The following is a 13,629-nucleotide window of genomic DNA, read 5'->3' on the forward strand; positions in this document are numbered from 1 at the left end:
AATATTGTTGAAATTGACATACTCTTTTATGTTATTTAGAAACTGTCAAAATATATAGCTTGTTATACCGTATATCCTTCGAACCGGATTCGAACCAGTGACCTATGGATTTCTGACTAATATTCCCACAACAGTCCACCGCTCTACCAACTGAGCTGTCGAAGGCACATGTGCATAACTACAGATAGTTTTTAAGTCATATTTTAATGCCACTCAATCGAAGTTTCTTTTCAAAGTATTGGTTAAATGTAAGGTTCTGAGAATTTAAAAGTGTCAGAGCCTCTTTAAAGCAATTTATTTAATACCACAAAATTTGCAAATTTCAAAAACGGTTTCAACTTCTGCTTACGATGGTTGAGTTTTAGAAACGAAAAATTTTTCCAGAATTGTTTGGTTACACATTTCATTAAATAACAAAAAAGGAACAGGTCTCACCGAGATTTGAACTCGGATCGCAGGATTCAAAGTCCTGAGTGCTTACCGTTACGCCATGAGACCGACAAGACAACATTTTATATTGTTGAAAGTGAGTTACTCTTTTATGTTATTAAGAAGCTGTCAAAGTATGTAGCTTCTTTTACATCCTTCGAACCGGATTCGATCCAGTGACCTATGGATTTCTGACTGATATTTCCACAACAGTCCACCGCTCTACCAACTGAGCTATCGAAGGCACATTCGAAAATCTACAGAAAGCTTTTAAACCATATTTTAATGCCATTCAATCGAAGTTTCTTTTCAAATTTTTATTTAAATGTAAGGTTCTGGGAATTTAAAAGTGTCAGTGCCTCTTCAAAGCAATTCATTTAAGAATATGTCAATTACAATCACTTACAACTATTGGTTAAATGTAAGGTTCTAAGAATTTAAAAGTGTGAGAGCTTCTTTAAAGCAATTTATTTAATACCACAAAATTTTGCAAATTTCAAAAAAGGTTTCAACTTCTGCCTTCGATGGTTGAGTTTTAGAAACGAAAAAGTTTCCCAGAGTTTTTTGGTTATACATTTCATTAAATAACAAAAAGGAACAGGTCTCACCGAGATTTGAACTCGGATCGCAGGATTCAAATTCCTGAGTGCTAACCGTTACACTATGAGACCGACGAGACAACATTTTATATTGTTGAAATTGACTTACTCTTTTATGTTATTAAGAAGCTGTCAAAGTATGTAGCTCTTTTTACATCCTTCGAACCGGATTCGAACCAGTGACCTATGGATTTCTGACTGATATTTCCACTACAGTCCACCGCTCTACCAACTGAGCTATCGAAGGCACATTCGCAAATCTACAGAAAGCTTTTAAAGCATATTTTATTGCCACCCAATCGAAGTTTCTTTTCAAAGTATTGGTTAAATGTAAGGTTCTAAGAATTTAAATAGTGTCAGAGCCTCTTTAAAGCAATTCATTTAATACCACAAAATTTGCAAATTTGAAAAAAATAAGGTTTCAACTTCTGCTTACGATGGTTGAGCTTTGGAAACGAAAAAGTTTCCCAGATTTGTTAGGTTACACGATTTATTAAATAACAAAAAGGAACAGGTCTCACCGAGATTTGAACTCGGATCGCAGGATTCAAAGTCCTGAGTGCTAACCGTTACACCATGAGACCGACGAGACAACCTTTTATATAGTACAATTTTAGATACTGTTTTATGTTATTTAGAAGCTGTCAAAATATATAGCTTGTTTTACCGTATATCCTTCGAACCGGATTCGAACCAGTTACCTATAGATTTCTGACTGCTATACCCACTACAGTCCGCCGCTCTACCAACTGAGCTATCGAAGGCACATGCGCATAACTACAGATTGTTTTTAAGTCGTATTTTAATGCCACTCAATCGAGGTTTCTATTAAAAGTTTTGGTTAAACGTAAGGTTCTAAGAATTTCAATAGTGTCAGAGCCTCTTTAAAGCAATTCATTTAATACTATAAAATTTTGCAAATTTTAAAAAAGGTTTCAACTTCTGCTTACGATGGTTGAGTTTTAGAAACGAAAAAGTTTCCCAGAGTTGTTTGGTTACACATTTCATTAAAAAACGACATGGAACAGGTCTCACCGAGATTTGAACTCGGATCGCAGGATTCAAAGTCCTGTGTGCTAATCGTTACACCATGAGACCGACAAGACAACATTTTATATTGTTGAAATTGACATACTCTTTTATGTTATTAAGAAGCTGTCAAAATATGTAGCTTGACAAAATATCCTTCGAACCGGATTCGAACCAGTGACCTTTGGATTTCCGACTGATATTTCTGCTACAGTCCACCGCTCTACCAACTGAGCTATCGAAGGCACATTCGCAAATCTACAGACAGCTTTTAAACCATATCTTAATGCCACTCAATCGAAGTTTCTTTTCAAAGTTTTGGTTAAATGTAAGGTTCTGAGAATTTGAAAGTGTCAGGGCCTCTTCAAAGCAATTCATTTAATACCACAAAATTTTGCAAATTTCAAGAAAAAGTTTCAACTTCTGCTTACGATTAATGAGCTTTAAAAACGAAAAAGTTTCCCAGAATTGTTTGGTTACACATTTCATATAAAAAAACGAAACAGGTCTCACCGAGATTTGAACTCGGATCGCAGGATTCAAAGTCCTGAGTGCTAACCGTTACACCATGAGACCGACGAGACAACCTTTTATATTGTTGAAATTGACATACTCTTTTATGTTATTTAGAAGCTGTCAAAATATATAGCTTGTTATACCGTATATCCTTCGAACCGGATTCGAACCAGTGACCTATGGATTTCTGACTGATATTTCCACTACAGTCCACCGCTCTACCAACTGAGCTATCGAAGGCACATTCGCAAATCTACAGAAAGCTTTTAAAGCATATTTTATTGCGAAGCATAAAGCATATTTAATCGAAGTTTCTTTTCAAAGTATTGGTTAAATGTAAGGTTCTAAGAAATTCAATAGTGTCAGAGCCTCTTTAAAGCAATTCATTTAATACCACAAAATTTGAAAATTTAAAAAAAAAAAGGTTTCAACTTCTGCTTACGATGGTTGAGCTTTGGAAACGAAAAAGTTTCCCAGATTTGTTAGGTGACACGTTTTATTAAATAACAAAAAGAAACCGGTCTCACCGAGATTTGAACTCGGATCGCAGGATTCAAAGTCCTGAGTGCTAACCGTTACACCATGAGACCGACGACACAACCTTTTATATAGTACAATTTGAGATACTGTTTTTTGTTATTTAGAAGCTGTCAAAATATATAGCTTGTTTTACCGTATATCCTTCGAACCGGATTCGAACCAGTTACCTATGGATTTCTGACTGATATACCCACTACAGTCCGCCGCTCTACCAACTGAGCTATCGAAGGCACATGCGCATAACTACAGATTGTTTTTAAGTCGTATTTTAATGCCACTCAATCGAGGTTTCTATTAAAAGTTTTGGTTAAACGTAAGGTTATAAGAATTTCACTAGTGTCAGAGCCTCTTTAAAGCAATTCATTTAATACTATAAAATTTTGCAAATTTTAAAAAAGGTTTCAACTTCTGCTTACGATGGTTGAGTTTTAGAAACGAAAAAGTTTCCCAGAGTTGTTTGGTTACACATTTCATTAAAAAACGAAATGGAACAGGTCTCACCGAGATTTGAACTCGGATCGCAGGATTCAAAGTCCTGAGTGCTAATCGTTACACCATGAGACCGACAAGACAGCATTTTATATTGTTGAAATTGACATACTCTTTTATGTTATTAAGAAGCTGTCAAAATATGTAGCTTGACAAAATATCCTTCGAACCGGATTCGAACCAGTGACCTTTGGATTTCCGACTGATAATTCTGCTACAGTCCACCGCTCTACCAACTGAGCTATCGAAGGCACATTCGCAAATCTACAGACAGCTTTTAAACCATATCTTAATGCCACTCAATCGAAGTTTCTTTTCAAAGTTTTGGTTAAATGTAAGGTTCTGAGAATTTGAAAGTGTCAGGGCCTCTTCAAAGCAATTCATTTAATACCACAAAATTTTACAAATTTCAAGAAAAAGTTTCAACTTCTGCTTACGATTAATGAGCTTTAAAAACGAAAAATTTCCCAGAATTGTTTGGTTACACATTTCATTAAATAAAAAAACGAAACAGGTCTCACCGAAATTTGAACTCGGATCGCAGGATTCAAAGTCCTGAGTGCTAATCGTTACACCATGAGACCGACGAGACAACATTTTATATTGTTGAAATTGACTTACTCTTTTATGTTATTAAGAAGCTGTCAAAATATATAGCTTGACAAAAATCCTTCGAACCGGATTCGAACCAGTGACCTATGGATTTCTGACTGATATTTCCACTACAGTCCACCGCTCTACCAATTGAGCTATTGAAGGCTCATTCGAAATTCTACCGAAAGTTTTTAAACCATATTTTAATGCCACTCAATCGAAGTTTCTTTTCAAAGTATTGGTTAAATGTAAGGTTCTAAGAATTTCAATAGTGTCAGAGCTTCTTTAAAGCAATTCATTTAATACCACAAAATTTGAAAATTTGAAACAAAAGGTTTCAACTTCTGCTTACGATGGTTGAGCTTTAGAAACGAAAAAGTTTCCCAGAATTGTTTGGTTACACATTTTATTAAATAACAAAAAAGAAACATGTCTCACCGAGATTTGAACTCGGATCGCAGGATTCAAAGTCCTGAGTGCTAACCGTTACACCATGAGACCGACAAGCAAACCTTTTATATTGTTGAAATTGACATACTCTTTTATGTTATTAAGAAGCTGTCAAAATATGTAGCTTGACAAAATATCCTTCGAACCGGATTCGAACCAGTGACCTTTGGATTTCCGACTGATATTTCTGCTACAGTCCACCGCTCTACCAACTGAGCTATCGAAGGCACATTCGCAAATCTACAGAAAGTCTTTAAAGTATATCTTATTGCCACTCAATCGAAGTTTCTTTTCAAAGTTTTGGTTAAATGTAAGGTTCTGAGAATTTGAAAGTGTCAGGGCCTCTTCAAAGCAATTCATTTAATACCACAAAATTTTGCAAATTTCAAAAAAAAGGTTTCAACTTCTGCTTACGATGGTTGAGCTTTAGAAACGAAAAAGTTTGCCAGAGTTTGTTTGATTACCCATTTCATTAAATAACAAAAAGAAACAGGTCTCACCGAGATTTGAACTCGGATCGCAGGATTCAAAGTCCTGAGTGCTAACCGTTACACCATGAGACCGACAAGACAACCTTTTATATTGTTGAACTTGACATACTCTTTTATGTTATTTAGAAGCTGTCAAAATATATAGCTTGTTATATTGTATATCCTTCGAACCGGATTCGAACCAGTGACCTATGGATTTCCGACTGATATTTCCAATACAGTCCACCGCTCTACAAACAGAGCTATCGAAGGCACATTCGCAAACCTAGAGAAAGCTTTTACATCATATATTAATGCCAATCAATCGAAGTTTCTTTTAAAAATTTTGGTTAAATGTAAGGTTCTAAGAATTTAAATAGTGTCAGAGCCTCTTTGAAGCAATTCATTTAATACCACAAAATTTGCAAATTTGAAAAAAAAAAAGTTTCAACTTCTGCTTACGATGGTTGAGCTTTGGAAACGAAAAAGTTTCCCAGAATTGTTAGGTTACACGTTTTATTAAATAACAAAAAGGAACAGGTCTCACCGAGATTTGAACTCGGATCGCAGGATTCAAAGTGCTGAGTGCTAACCGTTACACCATGAGACCGACGACACAACCTTTTATATAGTACAATTTGAGATACTGTTTTATGTTATTTAGAAGCTGTCAAAATATATAGCTTGTTTTACCGTATATCCTTCGAACCGGATTCGAACCAGTTACCTATGGATTTCTGACTGATATACCCACTACAGTCCGCCGCTCTACCAACTGAGCTATCGAAGGCACATGCGCATAACTACAGATTGTTTTTAAGTCGTATTTTAATGCTACTCAATCGAGGTTTCTATTAAAAGTTTTGGTTAAACGTAAGGTTCTAAGAATTTCAATAGTGTCAGAGCCTCTTTAAAGCAATTCATTTAATACTATAAAATTTTGCAAATTTCAAAAAAGGTTTCAACTTCTGCTTACGATGGTTGAATTTTAGAAACGAAAAAGTTTCCCAGAGTTGTTTGGTTACACATTTCATTAAAAAACGAAATGGAACAGGTCTCACCGAGATTTGAACTCGGATCGCAGGATTCAAAGTCCTGAGTGCTAATCGTTACACCATGAGACCTACAAGACAACATTTTATATTGTTGAAATTGACTTACTCTTTTATGTTATTAAGAAGCTGTCAAAATATATAGCTTGACAAAAATCATTCGAACCGGATTCGAACCAGTGACCTATGGATTTCTGACTGATATTTCCACTACAGTCCACCGCTCTACCAATTGAGCTATTGAAGGCTCATTCGAAAATCTACCGAAAGTTTTTAAACCATATTTTAATGCCACTCAATCGAAGTTTCTTTTCAAAGTTTTGGTTAAATGTAAGGTTCTAAGAATTTCAATAGTGTCAGAGCCTCTTTAAAGCAATTCATTTAATACCACAAAATTTGAAAATTTGAAAAAAAAGGTTTCAACTTCTGCTTACGATGGTTGAGCTTTAGAAACGAAAAAGTTTCCCAGAGTTGTTTGGTTACACATTTCATTAAACAACGAAATGGAACAGGTCTCACCGAGATTTGAACTCGGATCGCAGGATTCAAAGTCCTGAGTGCTAATCGTTACACCATGAGACCGACAAGACAACATTTTATATTGTTGAAATTGACATACTCTTTTATGTTATTAAGAAGCTGTCAAAATATGTAGCTTGACAAAACATCCTTCGAACCGGATTCGAACCAGTGACCTTTGGATTTCCGACTGATATTTCTGCTACAGTCCACCGCTCTACCAACTGAGCTATCGAAGGCACATTCGCAAATCTACAGAAAGCTTTTAAACTATATCTTAATGCCACTCAATCGAAGTTTCTTTTCAAAGTTTTGGTTAAATGTAAGGTTCTGAGAATTTGAAAGTGTCAGGGCCTCTTCAAAGCAATTCATTTAATACCACAAAATTTTGCAAATTTGAAAAAAAAGGTTTCAACTTCTGCTTACGATGGTTGAGCTTTAGAAACGAAAAAGTTTCCCAGAGTTTGTTTTATTACCCATTTCATTAAATAACAAAAAGAAACAGGTCTCACCGAGATTTGAACTCGGATCGCAGGATTCAAAGTCCTGAGTGCTAACCGTTACACCATGAGACCGACAAGACAACCTTTTATATTGTTGAAATTGACATACTCTTTTATGTTATTTAGAAGCTGTCAAAATATATAGCTTGTTATATTGTATATCCTTCGAACCGGATTCGAACCAGTGAACTATGGATTTCCGACTGATATTTCCACTACAGTCCACCGCTCTACAAACAGAGCTATCGAAGGCACATTCGCAAACCTACAGAAAGCTTTTACATCATATATTAATGCCAATCAATCGAAGTTTCTTTTCAAAGTTTTGGTTAAATGTAAGGTTCTAAGAATTTAAAAGTGTCAGAGCCTCTTCAAAGCAATTCATTTAATACCACAAAATTTTGCAAATTTCAAAAAAAAGGTTTCAACTTCTGCTTACGATGGTTGAGTTTTAGAAACGAAAAAGTTTCCCAGAGTTGTTTGGTTACACATTTCATTAAACAACGAAATGGAACAGGTCTCACCGAGATTTGAACTCGGATCGCAGGATTCAAAGTCCTGAGTGCTAATCGTTACACCATGAGACCTACAAGACAACATTTTATATTGTTGAAATTGACATACTCTTTTATGTTATTAAGAAGCTGTCAAAATATATAGCTTGACAAAAATCATTCGAACCGGATTCGAACCAGTGACCTATGGATTTCCGACTGATATTTCCACTACAGTCCACCGCTCTACCAATTGAGCTATTGAAGGCTCATTCGAAAATCTACCGAAAGTTTTTAAACCATATTTTAATGCCACTCAATCGAAGTTTCTTTTCAAAGTTTTGGTTAAATGTAAGGTTCTAAGAATTTCAATAGTGTCAGAGCCTCTTTAAAGCAATTCATTTAATACCACAAAATTTGAAAATTTGAAAAAAAAGGTTTCAACTTCTGCTTACGATGGTTGAGCTTTAGAAACGAAAAAGTTTCCCAGAATTGTTTGGTTACACATTTTATTAAATAACAAAAAAGAAACATGTCTCACCGAGATTTGAACTCGGATCGCAGGATTCAAAGTCCTGAGTGCTAATCGTTACACCATGAGACCGACAAGACAACATTTTATATTGTTGAAATTGACATACTCTTTTATGTTATTAAGAAGCTGTCAAAATATGTAGCTTGACAAAACATCCTTCGAACCGGATTCGAACCAGTGACCTTTGGATTTCCGACTGATATTTCTGCTACAGTCCACCGCTCTACCAACTGAGCTATCGAAGGCACATTCGCAAACCTACAGAAAGCTTTTACATCATATATTAATGCCAATCAATCGAAGTTTCTTTTCAAAGTTTTGGTTAAATGTAAGGTTCTAAGAATTTAAAAGTGTCAGAGCCTCTTCAAAGCAATTCATTTAATACCACAAAATTATGCAAATTTCAAAAAAAAGGTTTCAACTTCTGCTTACGATGGTTGAGCTTTAGAAACGAAAAAGTTTCCCAGAGTTGTTTGGTTACACATTTCATTAAATAAAAAAACGAAACAGGTCTCACCGAGATTTGAACTCGTATCGCAGGATTCAAAGTCCTGAGTGCTAACCGTTACACCATGAGACCGACGAGACAACCTTTTATATTGTTGAAATTGACATACTCTTTTATGTTATTTAGAAGCTGTCAAAATATATAGCTTGTTATACCGTATATCCTTCGAACCGGATTCGAACCAGTTACCTATGGATTTCTGACTGATATTTCCACTACAGTCCACCGCTCTACCAACTGAGCTATCGAAGGCACATTCCAAAATCTACAGAAAGCTTTTAAAGTATATCTTAATGCCACTCAATTCAAAATTCTTTTCAAAGTTTTGGTTAAATGTAAGGTTCTGAGAATTTGAAAGTGTCAGGTACTCTTCAAAGCAATTCATTTAATACCACAAATATTTGCAAATTTCAAAAAAAAGGTTTCAACTTCTGCTTACGATGGTTGAGCTTTAGAAACGAAAAAGTTTCCCAGAGTTTGTTTGATTACCCATTTCATTAAATAATAAAAAGAAACAGGTCTCACCGAGATTTGAACTCGGATCGCAGGATTCAAAGTCCTGAGTGCTAACCGTTACACCATGAGACCGACAAGACAACCTTTTATATTGTTGAAATTGACATACTCTTTTATGTTATTTAGAAGCTGCCAAAATATATAGCTTGTTATACCGTATATCCTTCGAACCGGATTCGAACCAGTGACCTATGGATTTCTGACTGATATTTCCACTACAGTCCACCGCTCTACCAACTGATCTATCGAAGGCACATTCGCAAATCTACAGAACGCTTTTAAAGCATATTTTATTGCCACCCAATCGAAGTTTCTTTTCAAAGTATTGGTTAAATGTAAGGTTCTAAGAATTTAAATAGTGTCAGAGCCTCTTTAAAGCAATTCATTTAATACCACAAAATTTGCAAATTTGAAAAAAAAAAAGTTTCAACTTCTGCTTACGATGGTTGAGCTTTGGAAACGAAAAAGTTTCCCAGAATTGTTAGGTTACACGTTTTATTAAATAACAAAAAGAAACAGGTCTAACCGAGATTTGAACTCGGATCGCAGGATTCAAAGTCCTGAGTGCTAACCGTTACACCATGAGACCGACGACACAACCTTTTATATAGTACAATTTGAGATACTGTTTTATGTTATTTAGAAGCTGTCAAAATATATAGCTTGTTTTACCGTATATCCTTCGAACCGGATTCGAACCAGTTACCTATGGATTTCTGACTGATATACCCACTACAGTCCGCCGCTCTACCAACTGAGCTATCGAAGGCACATGCGCATAACTACAGATTGTTTTTAAGTCGTATTTTAATGCTACTCAATCGAGGTTTCTATTAAAAGTTTTGGTTAAACGTAAGGTTCTAAGAATTTCAATAGTGTCAGAGCCTCTTTAAAGCAATTCATTTAATACTATAAAATTTTGCAAATTTCAAAAAAGGTTTCAACTTCTGCTTACGATGGTTGAATTTTAGAAACGAAAAAGTTTCCCAGAGTTGTTTGGTTACACATTTCATTAAAAAACGAAATGGAACAGGTCTCACCGAGATTTGAACTCGGATCGCAGGATTCAAAGTCCTGAGTGCTAATCGTTACACCATGAGACCTACAAGACAACATTTTATATTGTTGAAATTGACATACTCTTTTATGTTATTAAGAAGCTGTCAAAATATATAGCTTGACAAAAATCATTCGAACCGGATTCGAACCAGTGACCTATAGATTTCTGACTGATATTTCCACTACAGTCCACCGCTCTACCAATTGAGCTATTGAAGGCTCATTCGAAAATCTACCGAAAGTTTTTAAACCATATTTTAATGCCACTCAATCGAAGTTTCTTTTCAAAGTTTTGGTTAAATGTAAGGTTCTAAGAATTTCAATAGTGTCAGAGCCTCTTTAAAGCAATTCATTTAATACCACAAAATTTGAAAATTTGAAAAAAAAGGTTTCAACTTCTGCTTACGATGGTTGACCTTTGGAAACGAAAAAGTTTCCCAGAATTGTTTGGTTACACATTTTATTAAATAACAAAAAAGAAACATGTCTCACCGAGATTTGAACTCGGATCGCAGGATTCAAAGTGCTGAGTGCTAACCGTTACACCATGAGACCGACAAGACAACCTTTTATATTGTTGAAATTGACATACTCTTTTATGTTATTAAGAAGCTGTCAAAATATGTAGCTTGACAAAACATCCTTCGAACCGGATTCGAACCAGTGACCTTTGGATTTCCGACTGATATTTCTGCTACAGTCCACCGCTCTACCAACTGAGCTATCGAAGGCACATTCGCAAATCTACAGAAAGCTTTTAAACTATATCTTAATGCCACTCAATCGAAGTTTCTTTTCAAAGTTTTGGTTAAATGTAAGGTTCTGAGAATTTGAAAGTGTCAGGGCCTCTTCAAAGCAATTCATTTAATACCACAAAATTTTGCAAATTTCAAAAAAAAGGTTTCAACTTCTGCTTACGATGGTTGAGCTTTAGAAACGAAAAAGTTTCCCAGAGTTTGTTTGATTACCCATTTCATTAAATAACAAAAAGAAACAGGTCTCACCGAGATTTGAACTCGGATCGCAGGATTCAAAGTCCTGAGTGCTAACCGTTACACCATGAGACCGACAAGACAACATTTTATATTGTTGAAATTGACATACTCTTTTATGTTATTTAGAAGCTGGCAAAATATATAGCTTGTTATATTGTATATCCTTCGAACCGGATTCGAACCAGTGACCTATGGATTTCTTACTGATATTTCCAATACAGTCCACCGCTCTACCAACTGAGCTATCGAAGGCACATTCGCAAATCTACAGAAAGCTTTTAAACCATATTTTATTGCCACCCAATCGAAGTTTCTTTTCAAAGTATTGGTTAAATGTAAGGTTCTAAGAATTTCAATAGTGTCAGAGCCTCTTTAAAGCAATTCATTTATTACAACAAAATTTGCAAATTTGAAGAAAAAAAGGTTTCAACTTCTGCTTACGATGGTTGAGTTTTAGAAACGAAAAAGTTTCCCAGAGTTGTTTGGTTACACATTTCATTAAACAACGAAATGGAACAGGTCTCACCGAGATTTGAACTCGGATCGCAGGATTCAAAGTCCTGAGTGCTAATCGTTACACCATGAGACCGACAAGACAACATTTTATATTGTTGAAATTGACATACTCTTTTATTTTATTAAGAAGCTGTCAAAATATGTAGCTTGACAAAATATCCTTCGAACCGGATTCGAACCAGTGACCTTTGGATTTCTGACTGATATTTCCACTACAGTCCACCGCTCTACCAACTGAGCTATCGAAGGCACATTCGCAAATCTACAGAAAGCTTTTAAACGATATATTAATGCCACTTAATCGAAGTTTCTTTTCAAAGTTTTGGTTAAATGTAAAGTTCTAAGAATTTCAATAGTGTCAGAGCCTCTTCAAAGCAATTCATTTAATACCACAAAATTTTGCAAATTTCAAAAAAGGTTTCAACTTCTGTTTACGATGGTTGAGCTTTAGAAACGAAAAAGTTTCCCAGAGTTGTTTGGTTACAAATTTTATTAAATAACAAAAAGAAACAGGTCTCACCGAGATTTGAACTCGGATCGCAGGATTCAGAGTCCTGAGTGCTAACCGTTACACCATGAGACCGACGAGACAAACTTTTATATAGTACAATTTGAGATACTGTTTTATGTTATTTAGAAGCTGTCAACATACATAGCTAGTTATTCTGTATATCCTTCGAACCGGATTCGAACCAGTGACCTATGGATTTTTGACTGATATTTTCACTACAGTCCACCGCTCTACCAACTGAGCTATCGAAGGCACATTCGCATACCTACAGAAAGCTTTTACATCATATATTAATGCCACTCAATCGAAGTTTCTTTTCAAAGTATCGGTTAAATGTAAGGTTCTAAGAATTTAATATTGTCAGAGCCCCTTTAAAGCAATTTATTTAATACCACAAAATTTTGCAAATTTCAAAAAAGGTTTCAACTTCTGCTTACGATTAATGAGCTTTAAAAACGAAAAGTTTCCCAGAGTTGTTTGGTTACACATTTCATTAAAAAACGAAATGGAACAGGTCTCACCGAGATTTGAACTCGGATCGCAGGATTCAAAGTCCTGAGTGCTAATCGTTACACCATGAGACCTACAAGACAACATTTTATATTGTTGAAATTGACATACTCTTTTATGTTATTAAGAAGCTGTCAAAATATATAGCTTGACAAAAATCATTCGAACCGGATTCGAACCAGTGACCTATAGATTTCTGACTGATATTTCCACTACAGTCCACCGCTCTACCAATTGAGCTATTGAAGGCTCATTCGAAAATCTACCGAAAGTTTTTAAACCATATTTTAATGCCACTCAATCGAAGTTTCTTTTCAAAGTTTTGGTTAAATGTAAGGTTCTAAGAATTTCAATAGTGTCAGAGCCTCTTTAAAGCAATTCATTTAATACCACAAAATTTGAAAATTTGAAAAAAAAGGTTTCAACTTCTGCTTACGATGGTTGACCTTTGGAAACGAAAAAGTTTCCCAGAATTGTTTGGTTACACATTTTATTAAATAACAAAAAAGAAACATGTCTCACCGAGATTTGAACTCGGATCGCAGGATTCAAAGTGCTGAGTGCTAACCGTTACACACCATGAGACCGACAAGACAACCTTTTATATTGTTGAAATTGACATACTCTTTTATGTTATTAAGAAGCTGTCAAAATATGTAGCTTGACAAAACATCCTTCGAACCGGATTCGAACCAGTGACCTTTGGATTTCCGACTGATATTTCTGCTACAGTCCACCGCTCTACCAACTGAGCTATCGAAGGCACATTCGCAAATCTACAGAAAGCTTTTAAAC

At 35.3% G+C, this 13,629-nt stretch overlaps 37 non-coding genes across 37 annotated transcripts; all 37 read right to left on the reverse strand.

Moving 5' to 3' along the window:
• Nucleotides 1-426: 426 nt before the first annotated feature.
• On the reverse strand, nucleotides 427-498 carry Trnaq-uug (transfer RNA glutamine (anticodon UUG)). The gene has a single exon. It is a non-coding gene; the product is annotated as a tRNA-Gln (tRNA).
• Nucleotides 499-582: 84 nt separating this feature from the next.
• Nucleotides 583-673, reverse strand: Trnan-guu (transfer RNA asparagine (anticodon GUU)). The gene is given in 2 exon segments: nucleotides 583-618; nucleotides 637-673. It is a non-coding gene; the product is annotated as a tRNA-Asn (tRNA).
• Nucleotides 674-1,028: 355 nt separating this feature from the next.
• Trnaq-uug (transfer RNA glutamine (anticodon UUG)) lies at nucleotides 1,029-1,100 on the reverse strand. The gene has a single exon. It is a non-coding gene; the product is annotated as a tRNA-Gln (tRNA).
• An 84-nt stretch (nucleotides 1,101-1,184) lies between these two features.
• Nucleotides 1,185-1,275, reverse strand: Trnay-gua (transfer RNA tyrosine (anticodon GUA)). The gene is given in 2 exon segments: nucleotides 1,185-1,220; nucleotides 1,239-1,275. It is a non-coding gene; the product is annotated as a tRNA-Tyr (tRNA).
• Nucleotides 1,276-1,540: 265 nt separating this feature from the next.
• On the reverse strand, nucleotides 1,541-1,612 carry Trnaq-uug (transfer RNA glutamine (anticodon UUG)). Its single transcript has one exon. It is a non-coding gene; the product is annotated as a tRNA-Gln (tRNA).
• Nucleotides 1,613-2,054: 442 nt separating this feature from the next.
• On the reverse strand, nucleotides 2,055-2,126 carry Trnaq-uug (transfer RNA glutamine (anticodon UUG)). Its single transcript has one exon. It is a non-coding gene; the product is annotated as a tRNA-Gln (tRNA).
• Nucleotides 2,127-2,211: 85 nt separating this feature from the next.
• Trnay-gua (transfer RNA tyrosine (anticodon GUA)) lies at nucleotides 2,212-2,302 on the reverse strand. The gene is given in 2 exon segments: nucleotides 2,212-2,247; nucleotides 2,266-2,302. It is a non-coding gene; the product is annotated as a tRNA-Tyr (tRNA).
• A 259-nt stretch (nucleotides 2,303-2,561) lies between these two features.
• Trnaq-uug (transfer RNA glutamine (anticodon UUG)) lies at nucleotides 2,562-2,633 on the reverse strand. The gene has a single exon. It is a non-coding gene; the product is annotated as a tRNA-Gln (tRNA).
• An 89-nt stretch (nucleotides 2,634-2,722) lies between these two features.
• Trnay-gua (transfer RNA tyrosine (anticodon GUA)) lies at nucleotides 2,723-2,813 on the reverse strand. The gene is given in 2 exon segments: nucleotides 2,723-2,758; nucleotides 2,777-2,813. It is a non-coding gene; the product is annotated as a tRNA-Tyr (tRNA).
• Nucleotides 2,814-3,091: 278 nt separating this feature from the next.
• Trnaq-uug (transfer RNA glutamine (anticodon UUG)) lies at nucleotides 3,092-3,163 on the reverse strand. The gene has a single exon. It is a non-coding gene; the product is annotated as a tRNA-Gln (tRNA).
• A 442-nt stretch (nucleotides 3,164-3,605) lies between these two features.
• On the reverse strand, nucleotides 3,606-3,677 carry Trnaq-uug (transfer RNA glutamine (anticodon UUG)). Its single transcript has one exon. It is a non-coding gene; the product is annotated as a tRNA-Gln (tRNA).
• An 85-nt stretch (nucleotides 3,678-3,762) lies between these two features.
• Trnay-gua (transfer RNA tyrosine (anticodon GUA)) lies at nucleotides 3,763-3,853 on the reverse strand. The gene is given in 2 exon segments: nucleotides 3,763-3,798; nucleotides 3,817-3,853. It is a non-coding gene; the product is annotated as a tRNA-Tyr (tRNA).
• A 772-nt stretch (nucleotides 3,854-4,625) lies between these two features.
• Nucleotides 4,626-4,697, reverse strand: Trnaq-uug (transfer RNA glutamine (anticodon UUG)). Its single transcript has one exon. It is a non-coding gene; the product is annotated as a tRNA-Gln (tRNA).
• An 85-nt stretch (nucleotides 4,698-4,782) lies between these two features.
• On the reverse strand, nucleotides 4,783-4,873 carry Trnay-gua (transfer RNA tyrosine (anticodon GUA)). Its single transcript is given in 2 exon segments — nucleotides 4,783-4,818; nucleotides 4,837-4,873. It is a non-coding gene; the product is annotated as a tRNA-Tyr (tRNA).
• Nucleotides 4,874-5,137: 264 nt separating this feature from the next.
• Trnaq-uug (transfer RNA glutamine (anticodon UUG)) lies at nucleotides 5,138-5,209 on the reverse strand. The gene has a single exon. It is a non-coding gene; the product is annotated as a tRNA-Gln (tRNA).
• Nucleotides 5,210-5,654: 445 nt separating this feature from the next.
• Nucleotides 5,655-5,726, reverse strand: Trnaq-uug (transfer RNA glutamine (anticodon UUG)). The gene has a single exon. It is a non-coding gene; the product is annotated as a tRNA-Gln (tRNA).
• Nucleotides 5,727-6,168: 442 nt separating this feature from the next.
• Nucleotides 6,169-6,240, reverse strand: Trnaq-uug (transfer RNA glutamine (anticodon UUG)). Its single transcript has one exon. It is a non-coding gene; the product is annotated as a tRNA-Gln (tRNA).
• Nucleotides 6,241-6,678: 438 nt separating this feature from the next.
• On the reverse strand, nucleotides 6,679-6,750 carry Trnaq-uug (transfer RNA glutamine (anticodon UUG)). The gene has a single exon. It is a non-coding gene; the product is annotated as a tRNA-Gln (tRNA).
• An 85-nt stretch (nucleotides 6,751-6,835) lies between these two features.
• On the reverse strand, nucleotides 6,836-6,926 carry Trnay-gua (transfer RNA tyrosine (anticodon GUA)). The gene is given in 2 exon segments: nucleotides 6,836-6,871; nucleotides 6,890-6,926. It is a non-coding gene; the product is annotated as a tRNA-Tyr (tRNA).
• A 264-nt stretch (nucleotides 6,927-7,190) lies between these two features.
• Trnaq-uug (transfer RNA glutamine (anticodon UUG)) lies at nucleotides 7,191-7,262 on the reverse strand. Its single transcript has one exon. It is a non-coding gene; the product is annotated as a tRNA-Gln (tRNA).
• A 443-nt stretch (nucleotides 7,263-7,705) lies between these two features.
• On the reverse strand, nucleotides 7,706-7,777 carry Trnaq-uug (transfer RNA glutamine (anticodon UUG)). Its single transcript has one exon. It is a non-coding gene; the product is annotated as a tRNA-Gln (tRNA).
• A 596-nt stretch (nucleotides 7,778-8,373) lies between these two features.
• Trnay-gua (transfer RNA tyrosine (anticodon GUA)) lies at nucleotides 8,374-8,464 on the reverse strand. The gene is given in 2 exon segments: nucleotides 8,374-8,409; nucleotides 8,428-8,464. It is a non-coding gene; the product is annotated as a tRNA-Tyr (tRNA).
• A 263-nt stretch (nucleotides 8,465-8,727) lies between these two features.
• On the reverse strand, nucleotides 8,728-8,799 carry Trnaq-uug (transfer RNA glutamine (anticodon UUG)). Its single transcript has one exon. It is a non-coding gene; the product is annotated as a tRNA-Gln (tRNA).
• Nucleotides 8,800-8,888: 89 nt separating this feature from the next.
• On the reverse strand, nucleotides 8,889-8,979 carry Trnay-gua (transfer RNA tyrosine (anticodon GUA)). Its single transcript is given in 2 exon segments — nucleotides 8,889-8,924; nucleotides 8,943-8,979. It is a non-coding gene; the product is annotated as a tRNA-Tyr (tRNA).
• A 264-nt stretch (nucleotides 8,980-9,243) lies between these two features.
• Nucleotides 9,244-9,315, reverse strand: Trnaq-uug (transfer RNA glutamine (anticodon UUG)). The gene has a single exon. It is a non-coding gene; the product is annotated as a tRNA-Gln (tRNA).
• An 89-nt stretch (nucleotides 9,316-9,404) lies between these two features.
• On the reverse strand, nucleotides 9,405-9,495 carry Trnay-gua (transfer RNA tyrosine (anticodon GUA)). Its single transcript is given in 2 exon segments — nucleotides 9,405-9,440; nucleotides 9,459-9,495. It is a non-coding gene; the product is annotated as a tRNA-Tyr (tRNA).
• A 265-nt stretch (nucleotides 9,496-9,760) lies between these two features.
• On the reverse strand, nucleotides 9,761-9,832 carry Trnaq-uug (transfer RNA glutamine (anticodon UUG)). Its single transcript has one exon. It is a non-coding gene; the product is annotated as a tRNA-Gln (tRNA).
• Nucleotides 9,833-10,274: 442 nt separating this feature from the next.
• Trnaq-uug (transfer RNA glutamine (anticodon UUG)) lies at nucleotides 10,275-10,346 on the reverse strand. Its single transcript has one exon. It is a non-coding gene; the product is annotated as a tRNA-Gln (tRNA).
• A 596-nt stretch (nucleotides 10,347-10,942) lies between these two features.
• Nucleotides 10,943-11,033, reverse strand: Trnay-gua (transfer RNA tyrosine (anticodon GUA)). The gene is given in 2 exon segments: nucleotides 10,943-10,978; nucleotides 10,997-11,033. It is a non-coding gene; the product is annotated as a tRNA-Tyr (tRNA).
• Nucleotides 11,034-11,297: 264 nt separating this feature from the next.
• Nucleotides 11,298-11,369, reverse strand: Trnaq-uug (transfer RNA glutamine (anticodon UUG)). Its single transcript has one exon. It is a non-coding gene; the product is annotated as a tRNA-Gln (tRNA).
• Nucleotides 11,370-11,458: 89 nt separating this feature from the next.
• Trnay-gua (transfer RNA tyrosine (anticodon GUA)) lies at nucleotides 11,459-11,549 on the reverse strand. Its single transcript is given in 2 exon segments — nucleotides 11,459-11,494; nucleotides 11,513-11,549. It is a non-coding gene; the product is annotated as a tRNA-Tyr (tRNA).
• Nucleotides 11,550-11,814: 265 nt separating this feature from the next.
• Trnaq-uug (transfer RNA glutamine (anticodon UUG)) lies at nucleotides 11,815-11,886 on the reverse strand. Its single transcript has one exon. It is a non-coding gene; the product is annotated as a tRNA-Gln (tRNA).
• An 85-nt stretch (nucleotides 11,887-11,971) lies between these two features.
• Trnay-gua (transfer RNA tyrosine (anticodon GUA)) lies at nucleotides 11,972-12,062 on the reverse strand. The gene is given in 2 exon segments: nucleotides 11,972-12,007; nucleotides 12,026-12,062. It is a non-coding gene; the product is annotated as a tRNA-Tyr (tRNA).
• A 262-nt stretch (nucleotides 12,063-12,324) lies between these two features.
• On the reverse strand, nucleotides 12,325-12,396 carry Trnaq-cug (transfer RNA glutamine (anticodon CUG)). The gene has a single exon. It is a non-coding gene; the product is annotated as a tRNA-Gln (tRNA).
• An 89-nt stretch (nucleotides 12,397-12,485) lies between these two features.
• On the reverse strand, nucleotides 12,486-12,576 carry Trnay-gua (transfer RNA tyrosine (anticodon GUA)). The gene is given in 2 exon segments: nucleotides 12,486-12,521; nucleotides 12,540-12,576. It is a non-coding gene; the product is annotated as a tRNA-Tyr (tRNA).
• Nucleotides 12,577-12,836: 260 nt separating this feature from the next.
• Nucleotides 12,837-12,908, reverse strand: Trnaq-uug (transfer RNA glutamine (anticodon UUG)). The gene has a single exon. It is a non-coding gene; the product is annotated as a tRNA-Gln (tRNA).
• Nucleotides 12,909-13,506: 598 nt separating this feature from the next.
• Trnay-gua (transfer RNA tyrosine (anticodon GUA)) lies at nucleotides 13,507-13,597 on the reverse strand. The gene is given in 2 exon segments: nucleotides 13,507-13,542; nucleotides 13,561-13,597. It is a non-coding gene; the product is annotated as a tRNA-Tyr (tRNA).
• Between the last annotated feature and the right edge of the window lie 32 nt (nucleotides 13,598-13,629).

This window comes from Clavelina lepadiformis, chromosome 6 (assembly GCF_947623445.1).
Source record: "Clavelina lepadiformis chromosome 6, kaClaLepa1.1, whole genome shotgun sequence".
NCBI lineage: Eukaryota > Metazoa > Chordata > Ascidiacea > Aplousobranchia > Clavelinidae > Clavelina > Clavelina lepadiformis.